The sequence below is a fragment of the Corvus kubaryi genome, unplaced genomic scaffold (genome assembly GCF_017639235.1).
Source record: "Corvus kubaryi isolate FWS band 111438036 unplaced genomic scaffold, C.kubaryi_AGA036_p1.0 74, whole genome shotgun sequence".
Taxonomy (NCBI): Eukaryota; Metazoa; Chordata; class Aves; order Passeriformes; family Corvidae; genus Corvus; species Corvus kubaryi.
The window spans coordinates 648458-672496 of record NW_024582061.1 but is presented as its reverse complement, the minus strand read 5'-3'; the positions used below and the strand labels follow the sequence as shown (position 1 = coordinate 672496).

The 24039-nt window shown below is 42.7% G+C and overlaps 1 long non-coding RNA gene across 4 annotated transcripts in view; it reads left to right on the top strand.

Moving 5' to 3' along the window:
• Window positions 1–19439, top strand: part of LOC121675226 — a 66305-nt gene extending 46866 nt beyond the window's left edge. For all 4 annotated transcript variants that reach the window (XR_006020006.1, XR_006020007.1, XR_006020005.1 and 1 more), the window contains 2 exons: window positions 11696–11754; window positions 19010–19439. This is a non-coding gene — a long non-coding RNA (uncharacterized LOC121675226). The remainder of the gene's footprint in view (window positions 1–11695; window positions 11755–19009) is intronic.
• The last annotated feature ends 4600 nt before the right edge of the window (window positions 19440–24039 follow it).

Here is a 24039-nt window from a genome sequence, read left to right as displayed (position 1 = left end):
GTATCTCCCAGGTTATCCATGATTGTGAGACATGCGCTGCGATCAAGCAGGCCAAGCGGGTGAAGCCCCTGTGGTATGGTGGGCGATGGTCCAAATACAAGTATGGGGAGGCCTGGCAGATTGATTACATCACGCTGCCTCAAACCCACCAAGGCAAGCGCCATGTGCTCACAATGGTAGAAGCCACCACTGGGTGGCTGGAGACCTACCCTGTGCCTCATGCTACTGCCCGGAACACCATCCTGGGCCTTGAAAAGCAAGTCCTTTGGAGGCATGGTACCCCTGAGAGAATCGAGTCTGACAATGGGACTCATTTTAAAAACAGCCTTATAAACACCTGGGCTAGAGAACATGGCATTGAGTGGGTGTACCACATCCCTTACCATGCACCAGCAGCTGGGAAGGTTGAGCGATGTAATGGACTGCTTAAAACCACCTTGAAGGCACTGGGTGAGGGGACTTTCAAAAACTGGGAGGTGCATTTAGCAAGAGCCACCTGGTTAGTTAACACCTGAGGCTCCACCAACCAAGCAGGCCCTGCCCAATCTGAACCCCTACAAACAACAGATGGGGATAAGGTTCCAGTGGCGCACATGAAAGGTATGCTTGGAAAAACTGGGTTAAGTCTGCCTTGAGCAAAGACAAACCCATCCGTGGCGTTGTTTTTGCTCAGGGATCAGGTTGCACCTGGTGGGTGATGCAAAGGGATGGAGAGACCCGATGCATACCTCAAGGGGACCTTGTTTTAGGGTGAACTACCCATGGCTCTGTACTTGTATCAGTATCAGCATGTATATATGTATATAATTTGGGTGATGCATGTATTTATATGGTTAAAAGGGTTAAGTTTCATGTAACATGTTAGTATGGAAAAAAATTCGGGGTGGATAATGTTGGAGTTTTAAGAGTTCTAGTTTGTTTGTTTTTTTGTTAAAGGAATTTTCCCCATACTGTTGCTAATTGCTGGGTACTTAAGAAACAAAGAGCTACCCACTGGGGGTGGGGTGCACCTGGCTACTCTTTTGTTTCACCTGGGTGTGGGGTCAGTTCGCTCTCGGTGTTTGAAGAGAGAAGCTGCTGGTTCTTTTGGCCGCTTTTCTTTCTGGGGAGAAAGAGCCCAGGATCCCTGGCTCACCTTCCCTGCCCCGCTGGAGGCTGGGCTGTGGCCGCCCTGCCCTGCCGCTGCTTCGAGCCTTCGCTGCGTTGTAGCTGTGCTCACCCTGCCTGCCTAGACCTCCGGGACGTTCTCCGTTTGGATATATCGCGTCTGCCACCTGGGATTTGTGCTCATCCCTGCCACTCCAGCCTGCTGCTCCAGCCTGCCGTTCCAGCCTGCCATTCCAGCCTGCTGTTCCCAAAGCTCCAGCTGAACACCGGGGCCAGCTGTCTGGGGGTTTGTGAAGCCCTTGTTCCATCCTTCCCCGGGACTGACCCCAGGCCACTGGTGCTGTGTGCTCCCCGAGCTCACTCCGGAGCGCCCCCTGCAGCCGCGAGGAAACCATCACACCTGCCCTACTCACCGGGAGCCACCAGCGCCCCTGCCGGCTGCGAGCAGAACTGCACCCGAGGAGAAAAGAGCCTGACAGCCGAGAAGGCTGGGACTGGGTTTGTGATTGTTTGCTGTTACTGCCATAGTTATTGTTGTTTGTTTGACTGGTTATATACATAACAGTAAAGAACTGTTATTCCTATTTCCCACATGTTTGCCTAAAAGCCCTTGATTTCAAAATTATAATAACTCGGAGGGAAGGGGGTTGCATCTGCCATTCCAAGGGAGGCTTCTGCCTTCCTTAGCAGACACCTGTCTTTCAAAACCAAGACACAAGGCAAGGGGGTTTTTACAGAATGCTGTTTATGACATTTTTTTCCCACAATAAACTGCTGGAAAATGTTAGGTTTTTGTGGCAATTGTGAAATTTTCAGTGTCATTGGCAGTGTTGCCTCATCAGTCCACAAAGAGGTTTGAAAGCAACAGGGAGTTTTGTGTATGGAGTATGTTTCCTACTAATGCAAATCTCACTAGTCGAATTGCAAGAAGGATTTCCATAGTTGTTAGGGTTTTATGAGTTGAACCACTGAGCTACATGACTGGAAGAACTTTTTTTCCTTATTGAGTAACGTACCTAGTGTATTAAAGAAAATGGACCCAGGTCTTGGATCTGAAGCAGAGAACAAAAAACACTGATCTCAACTTTTCAGCCTTCATCTTAGAGGCCAAAACTGTAAGTGGACAGGCTCATGTCTTCATCACTTGAAGGCCATGTCTTCATCACGCAGTGGCCATTTCTGCTGGCTTTTGACTAGTTTAAGGAGCATGTTTCAGTACACAAGGTATTGAACTGGGTCCTGGCCATTTCATCATCTGAAATTGGGATGGTAATTTTTTTCTGCTAGGAAATAAATGATGAGATGTCCCTCTCTGTACCTATATAGAGACTAAGTGATGATATAGTCATGACATGAAATGTATGAAATGCTGTTTTCTTTCTATTTTTCCTATCCTGAAAGGTTTAAAGACAAGATTTTCAGCGTATGATTGCCAATTTTCTGGGTACTCCGTTGATAGAAAGTATCTGCAGCCTAGTTCACAGCTGAGTTCTTTGTCCATAAAGTGAAGAGATTTATGGATTACATTATGTTGCCTCCTAGCAGAGCAAAGTTATTTTCCCTTGTCTGAAAACCAAGTACATTTATTTTAGAAAGCCCAGTCTCTCTCTCTTTTAATTTCATTAATTAACCAAAGAAAAACAAATCCACTGGTTGAAGAACAGTCATTTTCTGTAGCTTTTCGCAAAACTGCTCTGGGAACAAATGTAAAGAATGATTCAAATATCCCATGACTCTAATTCAGTTTTTTTTCTATTGCTTACTACTTTTCTGTAATACTGTGATATTCATGTTACTTTGAGAGATGTTCGCTTTATTACTTTCAAAAAGTTGGTGAGATATTAAGAGCAAGTCAATTTTATGCTGTTGGCACTTGGGTGGAAGGATTTGCTATAACAAGCACCTCCCATGGCAACTCCTGTACCACAGCATGAAGTAGGTGGGCTGATTTCTGCAATATAAACCTTGTCCTTCAAGAAGCCAGACAGCAATGCATGAAAGAGACCATTTTCATCCTTGCAGTGGGATGGTGAAAAGGCAAGTAACAAGCCTATTTCTTTTAGCATTTGCAGTTCTAGGATAAGGGGAAGCACCAAGAGTGGATTGCAAGCTGGAGTCTGCTGGACAGCTGTGATGCACCTTCCAGAGGACCTCTAAGTTCTGCTATTTAGCCAGAAATTCTCATATGGCTGAAAATTCTTGTAATTCTATTCAGCCATAAACTCTCTTACGGGTGAAATTCTCATTATTGTCTTCAGCTAGAAATTTTCATAAAATTTATATAGTATCTCAATCTGTGCACTCATGGCACACATACAACTTTCACAAGACTGGGACTGCAGGCTTTGTGTGGCTCATAGCTACTGTCAGCTGGAGTGTTAAAGTTCTAAATTCTGTCAACCTTTGATACAATTCTGACCATAAAAATACAAGCTTCCAAACCCTATTCAAAAAAATTCAAAGTGCTGTGAAACCTACAGGTTCTTCAGGCATAGCCAGGAGAGGCTTGTAAGTAGTTATTTGCTAAAATAACTAGTGTTCAGCTGCATACTGAAAATTGGAAATGGCCCTTCTGCCAAAGATGACTGGGAAGCCAACTGATCAATAAATGGTGCTCAGGTAAACACTCCTACCTAGTCATTTATTCCTTTCAGATGCTGACAATAAGGAATGTTCTAATAATTACTCAGTGTGTAGCCTTCAGAAAAGAAAACAATGGGCTATAAACACAGTTGAATTTGCCTTTTGTGGCTATTTACACCGTCTTTTAGGGAACAGCAAATTGGATCAGGCATTTCATTTGTTTAAAGACTGTGTATGAGTAAGCCTTTATTTCTGCTTGTCCTCTAAAGCCTCCTGGAAAACTGGCGTGGAGTACCAGGGGTGTTAAATCATTACATCTATTTCTAAACAGTTTACACCTATTTCTGTAAGCTTTCCTCAATTCCTGTTCGTTTGCTTGTTTTTAATTTCAGATCAATTTAATTTGAGATCTGGAATTTAGTTTCTGGATCTCTGTTTCCTTCAGCAAATAATGTACTGAAGCCATGCTGGGAAATGTGCTGCAGTTTGACCAAAGCAATTTTCTCTGCATCTAACCCCAGATGAACTAGAGCTCTGAAAAATACTTCTGGCAGGTCATTTACCTTCAGTATGTTAGAATTTTGTTCAAAAACATGTTCTGGTACTTCTGCCTGTTTGTTACCCAAAATTGTATCAAATTCATGGCAAATCAAGGGTCACTGGAAAGTTGGCATCCTTGATTGCCTTCTTTGGTGTGTATTAAGAAGCCGAGGTCTGTGTTGCATTAGTTTTGCTCTCCTAGTGGACTATTGAAATTTTCATGGAAGAGTGGAAGAAAATGGGATTTCAAAGGAACAAAATGCATCCTGATTTCAGTATATATTCCTGAAATACTTTTGATATTTGTGCACAACTTGCTGATAATAAACCATACTAGTACAATCACTTCTGGCAGATGAAAGATAGAAAAGGAAATCCAAAGTTTTAATCCAAGCACATACAAATATAAATTCAGTCTAACCAATGTCAGTTCTAGCTTGCTAATCTTTGTCCAGGCTGATATGACTATGGGTCTTCAGTCTTCTGATTTTATTGATATACTTATTTAAGCCTTATTTCTTTCCTTTAATCAGCTAAAAGTATTGTGAAGAATGTGTTACAGAAAAGTGTAATTTCCTTTTAGTAGGCACTGATTAAAAAATAAAAGGAATATGAATCTGAGCAAGAATATTGATTCTGAAAATCAGGATTTTGACATGGCCAATACACATTGGGAAGGATAAACTTTTAAATACACAGCAGTGAGACAGCAATTAATTTTCAGATCAATACAATTCCCATTGATGACAGTGGTAATCTTTGCATTTATTAAATTATTCAGTGAGTTCAGTCTCCTAAACAGCAGCACATTTTTAACTCATAAAACTGGCCTGACACATTGTTTGTGTCCAAATTACCTGCTGTCTTTGAGGTGTTATAGCTATCCAGACTTGGAATTGTGTTTGAAATTCTGCAGATGATTTTCTGGGTTTTGCTTTTGGGGAGGGTGTTTTGTTTGTTTGTTCTGATCTTGTTATACTTCTGTGTATTGTTTTAGTCCTCATTGATAAACTCATTTATTTCAGAAGTTCAAATTTTTTGGAGTCTCTAGCTCTTAGATTATCATATGCATAAAGACAAGAGTTGATCTGAATCACTGAATACTGAAAAGGGTTTTAAAGGCAATGGAGAGGGCAGAGAAGAATGCTGAACACTTCTCATGAGGGAAATTAAGAAGGACCCTACGTGCAGGCTGCAGGCTGGGTTTTGTGCTGGGAGCAGGAAGATGTGAGAATACACGGACAACACTTTGCTCTAATGAGCAAAATAAACCTGCACACTTGGAGTATCTCCACAGAAGTTGTTTTGCAGTTGATTTATTGAATATTTATTTATATTAAAATAAAATGTGACTTCTCAAATAAGGCTTATTCCTTGGGGTAGGACAGTAGTACCTGGGACAAGACATGATGGTGTCAGAGTAACTGTATGTAAGGTAGGGACAACACCTTTTAATCCAATCCCTGCAATAAATTCAAATACCCATAACGGGTATGTAAGCATTTATATACATATATGTAGGCCATATCTTTATGTATGTGTATGTTTACCAATGTAATTTTTTAGTTTCTTGTGGTTTACCAGTGTAGTGGTTTGGTCCAAAATACTCATTACTGTTTACCTTCTGTGAGATAAGAATTAGGAGAAACGCAAAGCAGGCACCAACCTTGAAAGAATATAAAGAAGTTTATTAACAGACCTAAAAGAAGAAAAAAAAAAAATCATATCACACCTTCAGAACTCTTCTCCTCCCCCCACCTTCCTCCCTTCTCCCACTGACAATGTAAAAAGACAACCCTTAAGAGGTTCAGTCTGTTTATCACTTCCATAATAACCTTGTTCAGTCCATTTAGGAAGAGGAGTCTCTCTTGCTCATGCTATGAACAAATTATCACAACGAGAGAGCCGCCCACTTCCAAATAACTTTGTTCAGTCCACTTAGGAAGAGGAGTCTCTCTGCTCGCATGTGAGTCCCTTCCCACGACTTACAGCTTTTCCCACAACTGCTTTCGAGGGTCCACTCTTGAAGTTTTTTGGGGTACAATTTTAAGGTTGAGCCGTTCAGAAAAAAAGTTCTCTTCACCCATCTCTGGGAGCATTTCATCTCTAAGAACAGAGGCCCTTCTCCTTCCCTGGGAGCAAAGGGTCTTCCTCATCTTCATCTTTAGGACTATCTCTGGGAGCATCTCTAGGAACTGAGGTTTTCTCCTTTCCCATTTGGAGCAAAAGTCCTCATCTGGTCCATCTCTCCCTGTCCAAACTTCTCATGAAATTACAGCTGCGTCAGCATCTGCCTATCTCAGCGCAGGTGCTTTTGCTTACGAGTTGAACACTCCACCCCCCCCATATCTTCATGAAATTACAACGAGATACTCTGATATATCATAGCTTCACAACAGACTTTCAGCTTTAAGCATCTCCTGTTTCTCTTCCCTCAGGTTTTCAGCTCTTCACAGCACTAAAAGGGTTAATCTCACCTCGGCCTTGCAGCTGGAATGTGGCTTGTCGCAGTGGGGGGGGGGGGAAGCCGAGCTGCTTCAGCTGCCCACAGCAAGGCTGTGGGGGCGTTCCGTGGGTAGAACAGGGCCCATCGGCTCCAGGATGGCCGTGGCCCAGCCCAGCCTGGCCCGAGCAGGGCCTGGCCGGGCCCACTGGCCCCCACACAGGGCCCGCAGCCACCTGTCCCAGCGCTGGAAATGAGAGAGAGCTGTGGGGGGGGTGTTGTCTATTCTTAAGTGTGGATCACAGAGGCGGTCACAATTTTAAGTGGCTCAAAGAATTGTCCATATTCAAACTGGCCAGCTGATAGGTTCTGTCAGGTCATGGGGGAAGCTGTAAGCACTCCTTTGAGAGAACATCACTTCTGGGACTATGCTAGCTAACCCATGACAACCAGGCATGTTGTAATGCCTCAGAAGCTACTGTTATGGTATACATCATTAAAAGAAAAAGAAAAGGCAGGAAATTTTTAACATGTGTTATTACCCAATATATTAAGGGGGCTTCTGGGGACCAATGACACTCCACTGCATACATGTGAGCTTCAGTAGTTAAAGAAACTGGATGATTTACTTAATGGAAAAAATATGTAAGATTTCTGCTACTGGTTAGAGTTGGACTTGATGATCCTTGTGAGTCCCTTCCAGTGCAGGATGTCCCATGGTTCTATTATTCTGGTCTTCTGCATGCTGGATGAATTGCTAGCACATGAAATATGAAAAATGAGGTGTGATGAAACAGAACTCTGCCCTTACACTCCACCTTTTAGGATATGCTGAAATAATATGAAATATTTTTGAAATCAGTAATTGTTTTGCATTCCCTGTTAGTAATTGTTTTGCATTCCCTGTTTTCAAATACTGACCCTCTTGGTAGGACAAGATTAAGACACTCATGATGGATGTCACTGATGCTTGAGAAACCTCTGGATGGAAAGTACTGAGTATTTGTGTTCTCTGCTGGAAAGCACTGTGTATTTGTGTCCCATTCTGTGGCACCGTGGAGGGCTTGTCCTAAAAAGACAAGCGATGTCTCGTAAAAGAAAAAGGCACTGTTGTGGAAAAACAGCAAGACAAACTTCTGAGAATTAAGCAGTATATAAAAAAGATGCAGCTCATGGCTTAAATTTTCAGCACTGTATTATATTCCTCAGAGAAGTTCAGAAGGGACCCATTTCCTTCTTGTTGTCTGAGTCCCTGAAGACTGAGTAATGGATGAGAATAAAAACATTTTGATGGCAAGAGGTTTACAATGGAATCATTGTCAGATCAGTACCTTGAGGGCTCTACTGGGGGCCATTGTCATGCCTATTTCCTTTCTGCTAATGAGTGGATCCAGCTCTCACTGAGGTTCAGGAGAGATCAGTGTAACAACCTGAGAGCTCACAGTGGCTCATCTTTCTTGTCAGCCTCCCATACTCCCTGTGACAAAGTGAAAGGCTTTGGAAAAAACAGACTCATTCAATGTAATTGAACTAAATGGATAATGTGACACTTATTAGGCATTAAATAGAATACTCTTCGCTAGCTTTTGCAAAGACTACAGCTCTTTGTCATTTAATAATAGACATTCACTTAGGAGTCTATTCTTTTTTTGTGTGCATTGGGATTTTTAAGATATTTTACTCACATCAATATTAACGGGAGTTGTGCAAGTAAACCCTGGGAATTCAGAAATATAAAACCTCAGACCTTTGTGTTTCTAGCAACCAAAAGCCTCGAATAACTCAGAATCTGTAATTGGTTGTATTATGGGACAATCCTGGATGGGAAAAAGAGCTCCAAATACAAATAAAAGCCACCCAGTTAAAGACAAATTCTACAGTCCTAGCTTAGCCTAGACAGTAACTTGCTCTTTAGACAATCTAAACTTGTTCAGTTGTCCCAGCTTTTTTGTGGAGTAAAAAGGAACTCAAATAAAGCAGTATGAACCTCCTGCTTCCCAGTCTGAAACCTTCATATACATTTCTTATATAGGGTTATCCTCTTGCTCTGTTGGCATCATTCAGAAATATAGTTTTCAACATGAGGAATCATGTTGAAATGATGAATTTTAATTCAATGTTATGATCTGAAAGTACTAGTATGACTGGTATTTTCACCTTTCCAGTTCATCTCTGTATAGATTCAATAACACCCATTTTGCAGTTTATGGGTGCTTTTTATCCTCAAAATGCTTTTCAAATGTTCAGCCATATTCTCTTGTCATTTAATGCTTTGGCATAACCCAGACCTAGGAGTGAAACCATCAGAGTTCACAGCACTTGTAAATTAGACAAAGGCACGAAGAGGTGATTACTTGTTTATCTTATGGAGGACTATTTCAGCAAGACATGGCTGTTAATATTAAAATTTACAAGATGAAACCAACCTCACAGTAAAAGAATTCCAACTGCTAGTGGTTTTTTATCCTGCCGTTTCTTGTTTTAGAGGTGGAAAAACTGCGGGAGGAACATGGCTGTAAATTGCTCTAGTCTGAAAAGTGAGTGGAAGTCAGGAGCAGAATTAACGTTCAGTTACCACTGCTGCCCTTCAATAAAGCATGTTGCAGTCCTTCAGAGTAACTTGTTTCTTGTGAACCCAGCTGACAATTAAAATGGAAGTACTGGAGTGAAGAAGGAACCAGGAGAAAGGATAGGTAGTGCAGCTCTGCATTCTTGTTTCATTAGTATGTGGGGAAAAATGAGGTATTTGCCTGGTATGCAGTGTGACCTGACTCTGTTTTGTCCCCTCACTTAGTTATGGCAGTTAGCTAAAGAAATATCCTATTTGTTCCTTGTTTCCTTATTAATTTGGTATAGTACTTTGTGCATTTCCTTTCCCATTCTAAGAGTAGGGATTTTCTTGAATGGATCAGTACACACCTGCTCACAGCAGCAGGGAAACTTCAGTTCTTTGGGGCCACCTGTGGCTGTGCTAATGGTATGAACAAACCCAGGATTCACCAAGCACTGAGTTCATTTTTCTAGTAGTTGTTTACACCTATCTCAAATAGACAGTCTCTGGGTCTCAAAAAAATAGATTGCTTAGGAAAGCAGCTCAATATACACTTAATATGCCCAGTTCCCACCTCATTTACCTTTATGTAATCAGAAACAAGCTCATCTAATGCAGAACAGAGTTATGTCAAAGTAGAGCCAAGTTGCTAAGAGAAACCAGCCTAATACATTTGGGGTGTTGGGTGTTCTTAAAGAGAGGAGTTTGCCTAATAGGATTGCTACTGTGTAGCTGAAAATGATGCTTTAGGAAGATTTTCAGCAAGGTTGCTGCCTGTTTGATTTCTATTTGTACTGAGATCTTCTGAATGACTGCAATAACCCTCTCTTCATTTTTTCCTGATTGGGAACATTCTGGTTGCATTCCACTAGATGGCTACAGGGAAAGCAATTTTGCAGGGAGCAGAAACATGCAGCTCTTGGTATCCAAGGAAAACCTGTCTGGGATTTTTTTCTTTTCAAGTTCACTTTCTGAGTATGTGATACAGCTGGAGCCTCTCAAGCCAAAAAGTTGTGTTCAGTGGGGTTGAGAACTGCCTGTTGGGGTTTTAGGAGTTCTCCTAGTTTTTTTCTGTTAAAGGAAATATCCCCATACGTGTTGCTAGCAAATTGTTGGGTACTTCAGAAAAACAAAGAACTACCCACTGGGGGTGGGGTGCATCTGGCTACTCTTTTGTTTCACCTGGGTGTGCGGTTAGTTGGTCCCCAAACGCCGGAGAAGGAGGCTGTTTTTTGTCGGCTGTTTTTCTTTCTGCAGAGAAAAACACCAGGATCCCCAGCCCACCTTCCCTGCCCCGCTAGGAGCCGGGCTGTGGCCGCCCTGCCCTGCCGTTGCTTTGAGCCTTCGCTACGTTGTAGCCGTGCTCACCCTGCCTGCCCAGACCTCTGGGGGGGTTCCCCGTTTGGATACATCTCATCTGCCACCCGGGATTTGTGCCCTGCCGTTCTAGCCTGCCGTTCCAGCCTGCTGTTCCCGAGGGTCTGGCTGGACACCGAGATCGGCTGCCCAGGGGTTTGTGAAGCTTCTTTGTTCCATCCCTTCCCGGATCCCAGGGCACCAGTGCCGCGTGCTCCCTGAGCTCGCTCCGGAGCGCCCCCTGCAGCCGCGGGGGAACCATCGCACCTGCCCTGCTCACCGGGAGCCACCAGCGCCCCTGCCGGCTGCGAGCGGAACTGCACCCGAGGGGAAAGGGCCTGACAGCCGAGAAGGCTGGGACTGGGTTTGTGATTGTTTGCTGTTACTGCCATAGTTACTGTTGTTTGACTTGTTATACACATATAGATATATAATAGTAAAAAACTGTTATTCCTGTTCTCCACATCTTTGCCTAAAAGCCCCTTGATTTCAAAATTATAATAACTCAGAGGGAAGGGGGGTTGCATCTGCCATTCTAAGGGGGGCTCCTGCCTTCCTTAGCAGATGCCTGTCTTTCAAAGCAAGACACTGCCTTATTGGAGACTGCAGCAAATCCAGCATGATGATCCATTTGATCCTGGTTTCATTCAGTGACATTGTGAGTGCTAAGACTGGAGGTTTATCCTGAGTGCTGTGGGCAGTGGACATTATCATGGGCCCCTGTAACATGCAGATATCAAATCAAGTGTGGGCTTGCACAGGTTACACTATACAGGGTGTTTGGCCTTGGTGCTACAGGAGCTAAAACTGGGTCTGTGCCTGACTTGGTCACCTGCAGCACCACTGTGGTCCAGAGTGTGTGCGGGCTCCTAAACAAATACCACTTTGTTTCCATCAAATTAGCCAGAGCACCCATTTCAGCTTTGTCCCAGCTGCAGGAGGACAGAGAATACTTGCTGTAGAATAAAAACCTGCCCAGACTGCACACTGTTGCCTGTGCTTCCTGAACATATGTAAAATCAGAGAGTGGACTTATACTAGGGCAGCATTTTGAGTTATATGGCAGTGGTGGTTTTATATCTTTTATACTGCCTTGCTGCTGTTTTGTTTTTCAGAACCAGCATAACTCTAAGTGCATGGATATTGGAGAGTCTTAACGGGGACCAGTGAGATGGTAAGATTTTCTGATGTTTCTTTTAGCCAATAGCTGTGCATAGAAAATTTATTCTAATTGTAACAACTGGTTGGGCTTTTATTGTTGTAGTTTTCCCTACTGGACTCCAGCACATGAAGGAAGTATCATTATTTGCATTCAGTATATTAGGAGACTAGAAGTATTTCCCAGTGATGGGGCTTCCTCAAAGCCTTCCTGCCTATCTGTGGCAGACCTGTGAAAAATGAAGGTAAAAATCCCATGAATCCCAAAAAAGACAGTGAAATGGGGAGACCCAGCTGCCATGTCCCTGGGGTTTTGGTGTGTGGCTTTGGTTGGATGGAGCACTGTAACTAATGTAAGTGGAAAAATTCCTACAATCTCCTTTACTGGCTTTACATATGCAGCACAGAACGCAAAAATGCAGATGGCCTAGAGAAGGTTCTTTTTAAAAGCCAATTTTTTACCTAAACATTGTAATGAATCTGGAATTTGCTCTCCAAAAAGTGAAGAACGCAAATAGTAACCCAAAAATAATCAGAAATTGGTGCTGTACTGTACACAAAAAAAAACCCCACCGTGAAATAGTGGAAAACTCCTGTGTAATCTTTAACTTTTTCTACATTTCATATAATATTTTAAATCAAGACAATCAGATATAAGTCTGTAATGAAAGTTATACTTGCATGTCAGTCTTAATTCTGATTTATGTTAATCAAGGTTTGGCCATATCATGGAGCGTGGCTCTCCTTTGTCCATTCCCCTTTATAGTTGCAGCAACAAAAATGAAACTCCCTTCACAAACCTGATTTTTAGACAGTTTTATTAATTTACCTTTTCCCCCAATGTATCTTTCCACTCTGTACTTTCTGCATCTCTGATTATTATAATTTCTATTGTGTTTTAGGTAGAGTCTCAGTCAGGATACCACCCTCTGTATTCTTTTACTGTAAACTAGTGCAGTACTTTGTATGGGAACATATGTAGGTGTAGAGATAGAAATAGTCATCTTTAAGTTCACAAAATGAGTATAAGTCAGACTTTTCTGCAGTTTAATATATTTATGAAGGACAACCTTCCATTTTTTTTGCAGCCTCAGTTAAGCTGTGTGGGAATGTAGTTCTACTGTGCCAAGTAGGTTCTGATATATCCATTACTTTAATGAAACTCTATGCTGTAGCTTATGTACAGCTGGAGAATAAAGAGAGACAGTAGAGAAGTGCCAGCTGTGTCATCCAGATCTGTGCACTGCATGAAATTCTGTATGCTGGAAACTCGTGGTTACAGTTAAAGTTGTTCTTGCACAAATTCTAGTCCCTCCTTGCCTGTTATCTGTGTCTGTGATTTAGATAGCGAATGTGTGTTCTGGGGTAGGGCCTGGCAATGTGGGAGCAGGCAAGGGATGAACTGTACTGGTGTGTGCAGTAGTGACGGAGAGTACCCATGCTCCAGCAGCTGTATTACCCACCAGTTTACCAGGATATCTGAGACTTCCTGCTATCATTTCACCTAACACTCCCTTCTAGCCCATCAGTATAAATTCAGTGTCTCAAGAGCCTATTTTTACCCTAATTTACCTTTTTGGACTTGTCAACAAGCAAGGGCTCCGTATGGTCAACTCCTGCACTGCTCTGTATCCCCTGCCATTTAAGAGCATCTTTCCTGTAATTCTTAAGGAAGCCCTCATCCTTCTGTGAAGATATTCTTTCTTAGAGTACAAATTGGAACTTTAGGAACAAAGTGTAGGAAACAAGCTACAAGTTGTACTTCATCTGTAAGTTAAAGTCAGTATTCCAAGGAATAACTATGTTTATGTATGGGACTCTGTTTACTTGCAGTAACATCGTGAAGAATCAGATATTCTAATCAACATATTCACTGTGGCATGTCTAGCATTTGTAAGTGTCAGCCCTAGGGATGTCAGTCATAGTTGTGAGGCACCACATTTATACATAGGATTGACTTAGTCCTTCTCCTTGACCATCTCATAACATTCAACTCTTCAGCTGAGAACTGTGGGTTCTCAGGAAATGAAAATGAAGGGGCCATAAAGGGAAGAGGTGTTACTGAAGGGTTACGTCTTGGAGAATTGGTTTTCTTTCCTAGCTTCCTCAAGGCATCCATTGAAATCCCTTTGGAAATCCCTGAACCTCACTTTGCCTCAGCTGCTCCATCTTACATGCACTTGTCTCTTAAGCCCCTTCAAAATCAGGTAATGATAGTCTAAGCATGAGCTGTTGATGCTGAACACACAGTGATGCTACTAAACTCTAAAATAATTTTGTTCATCTTACCAGTTCATCTTGGAATTACTGGCATGGTAAATCTCTATATCCCATGACTAATTTACAATAACTGGAACTGAAACATGTACAAATTTTTACTTTTCCAGCTCTGGTTCCCAGAGATGCTAAATGCATAATGACCACATCAACATTTCAGATCAATTGATCAGCAGCAAAAAGGAGGAGAACTAAAGTGCTCTTGTTCATTATGCAGAGACAGTAACTAGCATGAAAAGTCAGCTTTAAATTAACCACTGCCCAGGCAAAAATCTGACTTTGCTTAAGTCTCAATTATGTTGTGCGGAGGAGCTGAGTACCACAGTGCAACCCTGCCAGAGGAGTCTTCCCAGGTTGGCATGGAGGGTGAGGAGCTCCGAGCTGCTCCCATGGATGGGAGCCAAGAGAAGCACCTGCACTAATTCCTGCTAATTGCCTCCTTGCAGCCAATGGCTCTGCATGGGCCGCTCAAGAAAAATCACCTTCAAAAGTCAGCTTCACCAGTAAAAAATTAAAATTCCACAACACCAAGGACACCCAAACATGAAATTTGTATTCACTGGCCAACAACAGTCACTGTTAGACCACCCACCACCTCTCCTCACTTCGCATGTGTCACAGGCAATCAAGGGGCTAGTCAAAGCTTGGTGCTCTGGCAGTGGTTTTTCTGCTGCCTGTATTTTTCGCTCGTTGTGCACAGGGGACTGCTGTGGGAGAGATGGGAATGCAATCAGGAGCTGCACAAAGTGTATCAGGGAATACTGCCAGGGCAGCCAGTTTTCTCTTCACATGTTGCAACTCTGTAAGCAGAATCACAATCTCTATACGTGGAAAAAAAAAAACTGACACAAAACTTACAGTGATAAAATAACGGAACTCACAAAAGCCAGAAAATTCAGAGCTCATGTTGGCAATCCTGCACTCCCTGTGCAGCTCAGCTAACGCTGGGGGATTCCAGCCATGCGATGAAGTTCAAATGCTCTCTCAGCAGATGCCTGCTGTTTGGAGAATCTCCACCCAAACGCTTGCCTACTGAGTACTTAAATTTGACAAGCAGCTTTCGTTCCTATTTCTGTGTTGCTTTTCATCAGCTTAGTGTATATTCCTCTTGTTACTGTACTGTCATGTTTTGATAACTTCATTTCTTTAGCCTGCCTGTCCCCTTGTTCTGCTTCCAAGTGCTTTGTTTCCCAAATTCCTTCTCAGTACATCTTGCAGCACTAGAGAAATGCTTTAATTTCCATAGGACTCTGCTGCTCTCTGCTCACCAAAGGAACATCTGAACAGATTCTCTCTTGTATCAGTTGCTGAAGTTTGTTTATTCTGCACCCAGGAGAGGGGAAAACAGAAATGAGAAGAATTTTCCATGTCTTCTGAAAAAGTTTAGTTTGATTATAAATCATGGAGTTTTGTCCTAATTTATCTGAGACTGTAAGTCCCCCTTTCGCCTTTTCTGATGTTACTAATTCTCAACATGGGCTGCACTAAGACTGATAGTATAAGAACCCGAATTCTCTACAGTAAAATCTGTAGCTTATCATATCAAATGATAAGAAAGTAAGTTGTAAAGTTTAAAGAATTTTTCTAAACTCATAGTGAAATAAAGCTGTGGTGGAAGACCATAAAACACATAAAGATAATTCAATATTTAATATCTTCCATCCTACGGGATTAAATTTATTCATGAGGTTTAGATCTAAATGCCATCCTGTCTGGGGTGGGACAAGTCAACTCTTCCTATGACACAGTATATATAACGATGGAAAAATCTTTCCCATCTAATGAATTTGAAGCTTAGCAAGAACATAATTGCCATGTACCCAGCCATGTGCATTGCTGTGATTTGGTCCAAGATCAATTTCCCAGAGTAGGTGAAAATTCATGGATTAACACACAGACATGCAGATGTACACACTTGCTACAAAGTCTAGATCTCTGCCAATAACTTGTTTCCTTCTCAAAGTGCAAACAAGCTAAAAAAGAATAGTTTGGAGACAAAGAAATCAAACAATGTTAATGTCAAGATAGCACTACAAGGAGATACTTCAGTTGAAACAATATAAAACATTTCTGTGTGACTTCATGTCTTCATGGTTAAATTTGTTTCCAACAAAACTCTAAGACCAGTCTGAACAGATTAAAGGAAGTTCTTTTAGGAATTTCTTCTGACTAAAACAACTTAACTGTAATCAGCATTTCAGTCAATGTGAACTTCTGTTTCTTGAATGAAGAACTAATAAAAATAATGTACTCTGTTCATGTTTCAGTCAAATGGCAAAACATGACCAAATATCAACCACATATAAAGGAGGATAAGGAAAACTTCTAAGTGTTCCAACTAGAAGAGTAGAGTTTAATGTAGCTCGTTGGCAAAATGAAAGTACTGATAATCACCTCAAAATTATAAATAACCTCCTTGCAAGCAGATGTCAGTTAAGCAGATATTATTGATCTAACCAGAAAAATAATTGTTACTTAAAAGACATTTTTGGGATTTTAAAAAATTGAGAAGAAAAACCGAATAAGTTTAGGTAAAAGTTTTCAGAGAAAAATTCAATGCTTCCCTTTTTGATAAAGCTGTAATTCCAGGGGAGAGAGGTTACAGTCCACAAAAAAAAAATTGTACTTGAAAACAAACTTCTTATTGAAAACTTGCTTTGATTATTTTTTTTTTCTTAAGAGTTCCTAGCTGCTTTGGTAGAAATAGCTAAATTCAAAATATGGGAGACAGTAAAAAATTGGAAAATTTTGACAACATAAAAAATACTGAAAGATGTTGATTTACAAAAAGCTATACAAAATCCTCTTCCTTTGAAAAATTATGGCCAGCTGTATTTAGTACCCTTTAATTATGCATTTGATCCAGAATGTCATTCATCCCCTGCTTTCCCCAGCTGATTTCTGACTGAGCATCTCAATGGTAATTGGGTCAGCTATATTTTTGGTGTGACTCAAAAGAGAGAATAAATTTTGATCCCTAAGGAGAATTTGGAATGTATTTGGTTTTGTCTGTGAGAAGTTTGAGGTGAAGGAATTGAGCATGCAAACATAAAAAAATTTATTTTCAGTGGAAGAGTTTATATAAGACAAGACAAAATGATGTTTGAATTGCTGCAGTTACTCTGCATGTCAGCACTCCTTGTTATGAGAAACCATCTTTCTGTTAGCAACTCTTGGGAATGTATTCCAATATGTGGCCAGCATTCAGAGAAAATTCAATGCCAAGAAAATTGATATAACAAAATACTGTTTACTGCTTTGAAATTCCCTCTCCCATGCCCATAATTTGAAAACTTTCACCAGAGCCTCGCCTGCATTAGTGAGGAGGAAGCTCTCTCTCCAAGACATGGTTATTTCTTCCCATACCTGGCCAGAGGATATCAAGACAAAATAATGGAGCTGAAGAGGGCTCCCAGCAAGACAAACAGAAAAGCAAAAGCAAGGGGTCTAATCACACTATTGTTTTTGATGGACTATTGATTTATTCTTTGTTGGGGTCCCTCCCCTGCCATGTAGCCCTGGGAGAGGGGCCCTGAGGGCACAGACACGGGGTTTCCCTGCCCCTGCTCAGCCTCGTTCCCATTGGTTGGTTTGTGTTCCCTGCGCGGGCAGAAGGACCCTTGGTCCCGTGACTGGAACAGTTCCTCGGCAGAGCCCCAGCCATGCGGCTGGAGAAATAAACATCTCTGAAACAGCTATCAAGAATCTGTCTGTCCTAAATATTTCCTTTCCACGGGACTCCTGGTTTGATATATGCATGTTGCAGTATCCCCACTGCAACAATTCTTTAATTTTAAACCTTACCTGTGTGGGAACCAGATCAATTTAAAATAAGGAAATACTTTAAAAATATTATATTATGAAGAGATTGCCTCTTTTTCTTCTTCCCTTATATCCTCAAATTATTTTCACTGGAGTGTGCACTTGAGGACTGTCAAGTGGCAAGGCCCCAGGCATTATTCTGGGGAATACTTTTGTTAGAAGCATGTAGTTTTATAACCTGAACTGTGAACTCAAGTGAGCTCTGGTTTTCACCCGGGTGGGCTGTGAGCTGGTTAAGTACAATCTGTTTTAGGGCACTTTTGAGGAGCTTGTAGCTTCCCAGAGCAGTGAGACTCTCCTCCGGCCCATGGGATGCTTTGGGGAAAGGTTTCCCTGCTGCTGGTGCTGTGGTGACCACACCCAGGCTCATCTCACCACAGGAGCAGAACTTTCTCTTTTGTGATTATCTTTGTCTTTATCAGTTCAGGTTTATTTAAGTTTATTCTGGCTTGTGAGTGTTCATTAAGCCTTAGCTGGCTGCTTTGAGAGGCATTATTATTTCTCATACAGAAAGGGACACTTAATTTTGAGGTGAATCTGCTCCTCCTGGTCCCTCAAGATTTCACAGATGGTCACTTTGGCCCTTTCAAAACAAAGACTTGAGCATGTAACTGTAAGATAGTTCACGCCTCTTCTTGCAATTCAGCCAAATTAAACCAGAAAATGTAACAAACCCCAAATCCATATAACCTGTGAGGGAAGAGGGAAATGTCTGAGTGACATTGGCCCCAAAGGGCCTTTGTTTCTTGTTCTTTGTTTCTGGTTCTGCCATTTCTGCCCACTTACATAAGCTGGGTGACACTGCTGCAGAACAGACGAAGCATCTGTCTTGGATATTTTTAAAAATGCCAATTTTGGAAAAGCGTGATTAGTTGTTTATGGTTTTTTATAAGTAGACGGGCTGGATATGAATCACTGGCTGGGCTGTCCCAATCCTGCAGGTGTTCAGGAACAGACAGGATGTTTTCTGTCTCTGCTGCTGAATGTGGGGTGTTGAGGGATGGCTTTGCTGAAGGAGTCAAGTGCTGTCTCCTGGGATGGCTTTGCTCTGGGGCCCTGTGTCAATAGCAGGATTGCACTCGTCCTTGTGCCTGTCATGGCAGTATGGATGTGATGCCAACTGGGCAGTGAAAAACATCTCCATTAAGTTCAACTTCTCCCTGTTTCCTTAGCAGGGCAGCACAGCATCTCAGCTGGGAGTGCAGTTCTTCCTCTGACATCCCTACTCAACTCATGCATGCATCCTTGTGCAGCAATGGACCTGACAGGTATTGGATGGCACAGCCCTTGCATAGATGCTCCTGCATGAAATCTGATTGCAGAAACTGCAGCTGTTACCTTTGCAAATAGATAATTATGCTTTTACCACCCTGCATTCATTCTCACCCTGGTGCCTTCTGAAAGGGGTTAACAACTTAGATTTCTTCTGGAGCCTGGAGGGTGAATGCCTCTTACAGCAGCCCTGGAATGACAGACCTGCCTCTGCAAAGAGTGTGATGATAATGCTGTATGGGGAGAAGTAAGATAGAATTGGGTTGTGAGCTGTAAAATCTGCCTGCAGAGGCACATGGCAGCACAAAGGAGCACATGGCAGCACAGAGAAGCTTGTCTCCACCAGACCCTGGGGGGAGGAGGTGTCACACGGCAGACTCCTATGGAAAGGAGCCTGCCGGGAGCTGACGGATGGGTGAACAGCGAGTGATCATCCCATAGAAGGACATTTAGAAAGTGTGTTGCTGATGTGGCAACATGGGATATAGGTCATGTAGTGAGGATTGCCATATAAGGAAATACTGTGCCTTGGAAAAGTGTATAAAACCAGCTCATTCCTTTGAATAAACCATTCAGATTCCCTGCCAGTCTGGGTCCGTGACTCAATTGCCAACACTGCTGAGGCCAGAACATTGTACCTGTTGAGTGCAAGTTTCCTAAGTGTAGGTTACTGGGTGAGTCGGACGTAGACGGTGACGGATGGAGACGGATGGAGAGATCTCTATAGGCAGGTCTTGGGACACAGTCGGTTTATTGTAAAGGCGTGGGTATAGGGGCACTGCTCAGAGCTGCCTGACTCAGCTCTGAGCAGGCCCAAGAGAGTAAGCAGGTGAGAGAGAGAGAGAGGGTGTAAGAGCAAGAGTGGAAGTAAGAGTAGAAGTGGAAGAGAGGAATAGAGAAGTGTCTGAAGTCCTGGTTACAATACAATAAATCATCTTCTGTACTGAATATTCTAATTGTCACTAACCAATCTAATACAAGATACAAATCCTATAGCATTTACATACAGCCTATAAGAGTTCTTATATTACCATAAAGTGTTACATCTTAACTTCTAAAAACTACTCTTTGGACCCCTTCTGCTGAGCTAGTAGGGTCTGCTCTGACCCTTGGACCTGCCTGCAAGCAGAGGGTATTGTTCAATCAAGAGGGGATTATCTTCAGTGGCCATACCATTGTTTTCTAGTTGTTCAGTAACTAAGACCTGGTATTTCAAAAGTGGCTTTCATTTCGATGTTGCCTGTAGTTTTCATATTCCCAAAATCTTTTGTCAGGCAATCATATTTCCAAGGTTTTCCTGTTTCATCCTCCCCAACACCTAAGGGATCACATTGCCCTCATGGCTCTCATTATAAGTGTCCTGAAAGTGAGGAGCTGCTATGACTAAACAGGAAAGGACACCAACACAGTCTGGGGCTTTAAGACACTAATTAAAATAGGCCCTTATTTTCTGACCCTACAGAGGCTCTAGAAGTGGCTCACTTGACTTTGTCCTGACCGATACTTTTGCTTGCAAGTGCGTCACTCCACTTCCACAACACTTTTGTGGCTTTTGTTTTGCTGTTGAAGCTGAGCAATTGCTTGACCAGTCTAAATCAGTGAGTTTTCAACATTGTCCAATTGCAGACCCCTTAATATTTTCCAGTGGCAGTTCAGCCTGTTATTGAGTGGATTTAGGTGTATGGATGAGGCTTTCTTCACTGCATGACCTGCCACAACCCCCTTGGAGGCTGTTCTTACTCTGTGGGAATGTTTCCAGTGCAGGATGAAAACTGCAGGTCTGGATCATGAATACCATCCCAGCTTAATCTGGAGCATGCCCATGGGCTGGATGGCAATGCAGCCACCAATGTTACCTTGCTGCTGGGGGCAGCTCCCTTCTGCCACCCCCAAAACATAAAGACGTAATTTTCCTCCAGATTTTGCAGCTGCTGTGTTGGAACGTGTATCTCACTGCTTCCACAAAATCCATCTGGAGGAGAAGGGGGAAGTGGGCATATGTGTATGCCTTCTCCATTATCCTCTGGACTTGGAGCCAGCCCTCCAGCAAAATTCATCCAGTGGTGGTGGATTTGGGACAGGCACCTATAAAATCAAGAGGTGTCAAGTGAACTCCAGTAGCCCAAGTGCCCAGAAAAGTAACTCAGCACTGCATCTGCTTCCAGAGGCACAAGTGAGTCCGAGGCAGACAATAGACCTTCCTCCAGGGACTGGTGGGGCACTGCTTATGGTCCCTCACCCTGTGACCTTGGGGCTATCCTGCCTTTTCTGCCACACCTCTCTGTTTCATCTCACACAGCAGGGCGTTTTCTGGCATAAATTGGTGGTTTCATTGCTGCTCCTCCTCCAGGGCATCAGCAGAAGATTTTGTAGCTTACAAGTTTTTACCAAGGTAAAGAAGTAGGGAATACCTATTTTCCCAGATATTGTACTGGATATACGGTGTAGCCTGCTGCTAGAAACTGTGATGCCATGATAATTTTTTGCCTTTTTTTTATATACTTTTAAATATATTTTTATTTTTATGTATTCTCAGTATTTTTAGCATACATAGTTGTAATTTTTTAGCCTGGTATCTTAGCTTAGTCCCAGTATTCTGCTAGGCACGAAGATCAAACATCCTAAAGGCCTCACACTTGGAGGCCGGAAAGCCTTATGCTATCTTGAGAAACCAAAGCTTTAACCGTCTCTCTCTGGAACATATTTTGTAATCTAGGTTCAAGCCCCATCTGGGGGGGAATACTTTAGAATAGGGAGATGTCATGCCATTCATTAAAGCTTCTTACTGGGGAATCCTTGTCAGATATGCTAATTTGCAAGGTCTATAAAATTTGTATACACAGTATACCAGGCATGCATTGCGGCATATTCCACCTTGACGAATTGTTGTAGTGGGTTGAACCTGAGTTGATGGACGGTCCTTTAGACTAATGAGGCTTCTCACAATTTACATATTTAAACCGCACAGAAAGGCAGGAATTGCCTTTTGTCTGAGCTTGCCTGCTGGAAGGTGGGGGGGGGCTCCGAGCCTCCAGGTCCCGCCGGGCCGGGCTGGGGCCACTGCCCCTTTCCCCTTTCCCAACGCTGCGGCACGGACCCTGGGTTGCTGCGGAGGGACTGTTCCAGAGCCACAGGCAGCTAAAACCAGCCATGGACTGCTCACAGCTAAACCCATCCAGCGCGGCTTCTGGGGACAGGCGGGTCCCTCTCCTCTCCATGCAGAGCCGGCGGAGTCAACGGGAGCCGGCAAAGCCTCCTGTCTGCAGCCAGCACACTTCGTGCTGAACTGAAGAGGACACTACACAGCCAGCAGCACAAAGGGAGCAAGGCTTTCCCCACCGTAAAGCCTGAACAAGAACACTCTTCAACATGGTGGCTTCAGAGTCAGAGAGAAAGAGAAGTGAGTCATGTGGGACAGAGCTGAGCATGGCGACGGGAGAAAAGAGGGCGGTGCCGCGATTCTCGCGTGTAGCTTAAAAACCTTGCATGCCGTGGTAAGAAACTGTAATACCACAAACTGTTTGTCTCTTTAATCCATTTGAAGAACATGGGGGGATGAAGAATTCATGTGTGGCCTGTGAAGATTGTGAAGAGTGCCTATGCCAGGCTATATAGAAGCAGTGAGAGGCTTTTAGAAACTTGTGACCAAGAAAGCCTTTGTGTGAAGGCCAAAATAACTCATCCTTAAAAAGATTAATAACCCCATGTGATGGCCCATGTTTTGTAGTGTGAAGGAACTGTGAGATTTTTCATGGGAGAGATGTTTTACACCACAGCAGATTGATTGTTTCCGGGCGGGTCTGCTGTTGGTGGCAGTTTGGGAACCACGTGCAACTGAAGGAAGCCCTTTTTCCTTAAGTATAAGAGAGAGACTTTTCAAGAGCTGCAACACTGACTAACATCCCATGTTCTGTTATCCTTTGTGCGAGTTGGGTAAAAGGAGAGAAGTGCTGGAAAGTGGAGGGGGGGGGGTTTGCTTTAATTTCTTGTTATTTCTCTTTACTTTTAATTCTATTAGTAATAAAACTCTTTCACTGTACTGCAACTGTTTAAGGTTTGTGCCTGCTTTGGTTTCTCCTAATTCTTATCTCACAGAAGGAAAATAAGTAAGTAATGAATATTTTGAACCAAAATCACTACAGTTGTGTACCATAAGAATCCTTATTATTAAATACCAAGGTAAAAAACCCTTTTATCCCTTAACCATATCTGGCTTATAATTCTAGGACCAGGGAAACAGCATCAGCTGGGCTTACTTCCCATCAACCTCAGTGTGATAAAAACATTTCTTTCAGCTAAACTTACGTTTACATGACCCCTAGAAGGCAACCTTCTAACACTAGTAGCAGCAACGTGTGCCTACAGCTGTACATGGCCTTCAGCTGAAGCCATCATTTATTAGCTCCCCCGAAAACAAACCCTGTCAAGACTGCACCAGGAAACTTACTGCTGACTTTCAAGAGAAAAATGGGGACCACTGCACACTCAGTGACAAGATGAAAGCTTCAGCAGGAATGTGTAAGATCCAAAGAGACAAAGTCTCTAAGTGGCCTCTTTTCCCCTGCTCAGTGGCTAGTCAATGGCTTTCTGATATTCTCTATGGGAAATCTGCACTGGTGAAAAAATACCACCTGGCAGGGTAAAAATGTTACTGATGTCCTGATCCAAAGCCAATTGAAATGAATCCCAGAGAAAGGGCTACAGAATGATGCTTTTGCAAAGTTTTAATTGGATTTGGATGGAGGTCAAAAGGGGCCACTTTTGTGGGAGATGTTTTACCTGCTGTGCGGGTTTGGTTTTTTTTTCCTGTCTCTGACCTGCTGAGTCCAATAGTGGAATTTTGAACACAGCCTGGTTGCCATCTCCAGTGTCAGGAGTCTGCCCATCTAAAGTCTGCAGTGGTGAGTATCACACACATAAACAGATGCAC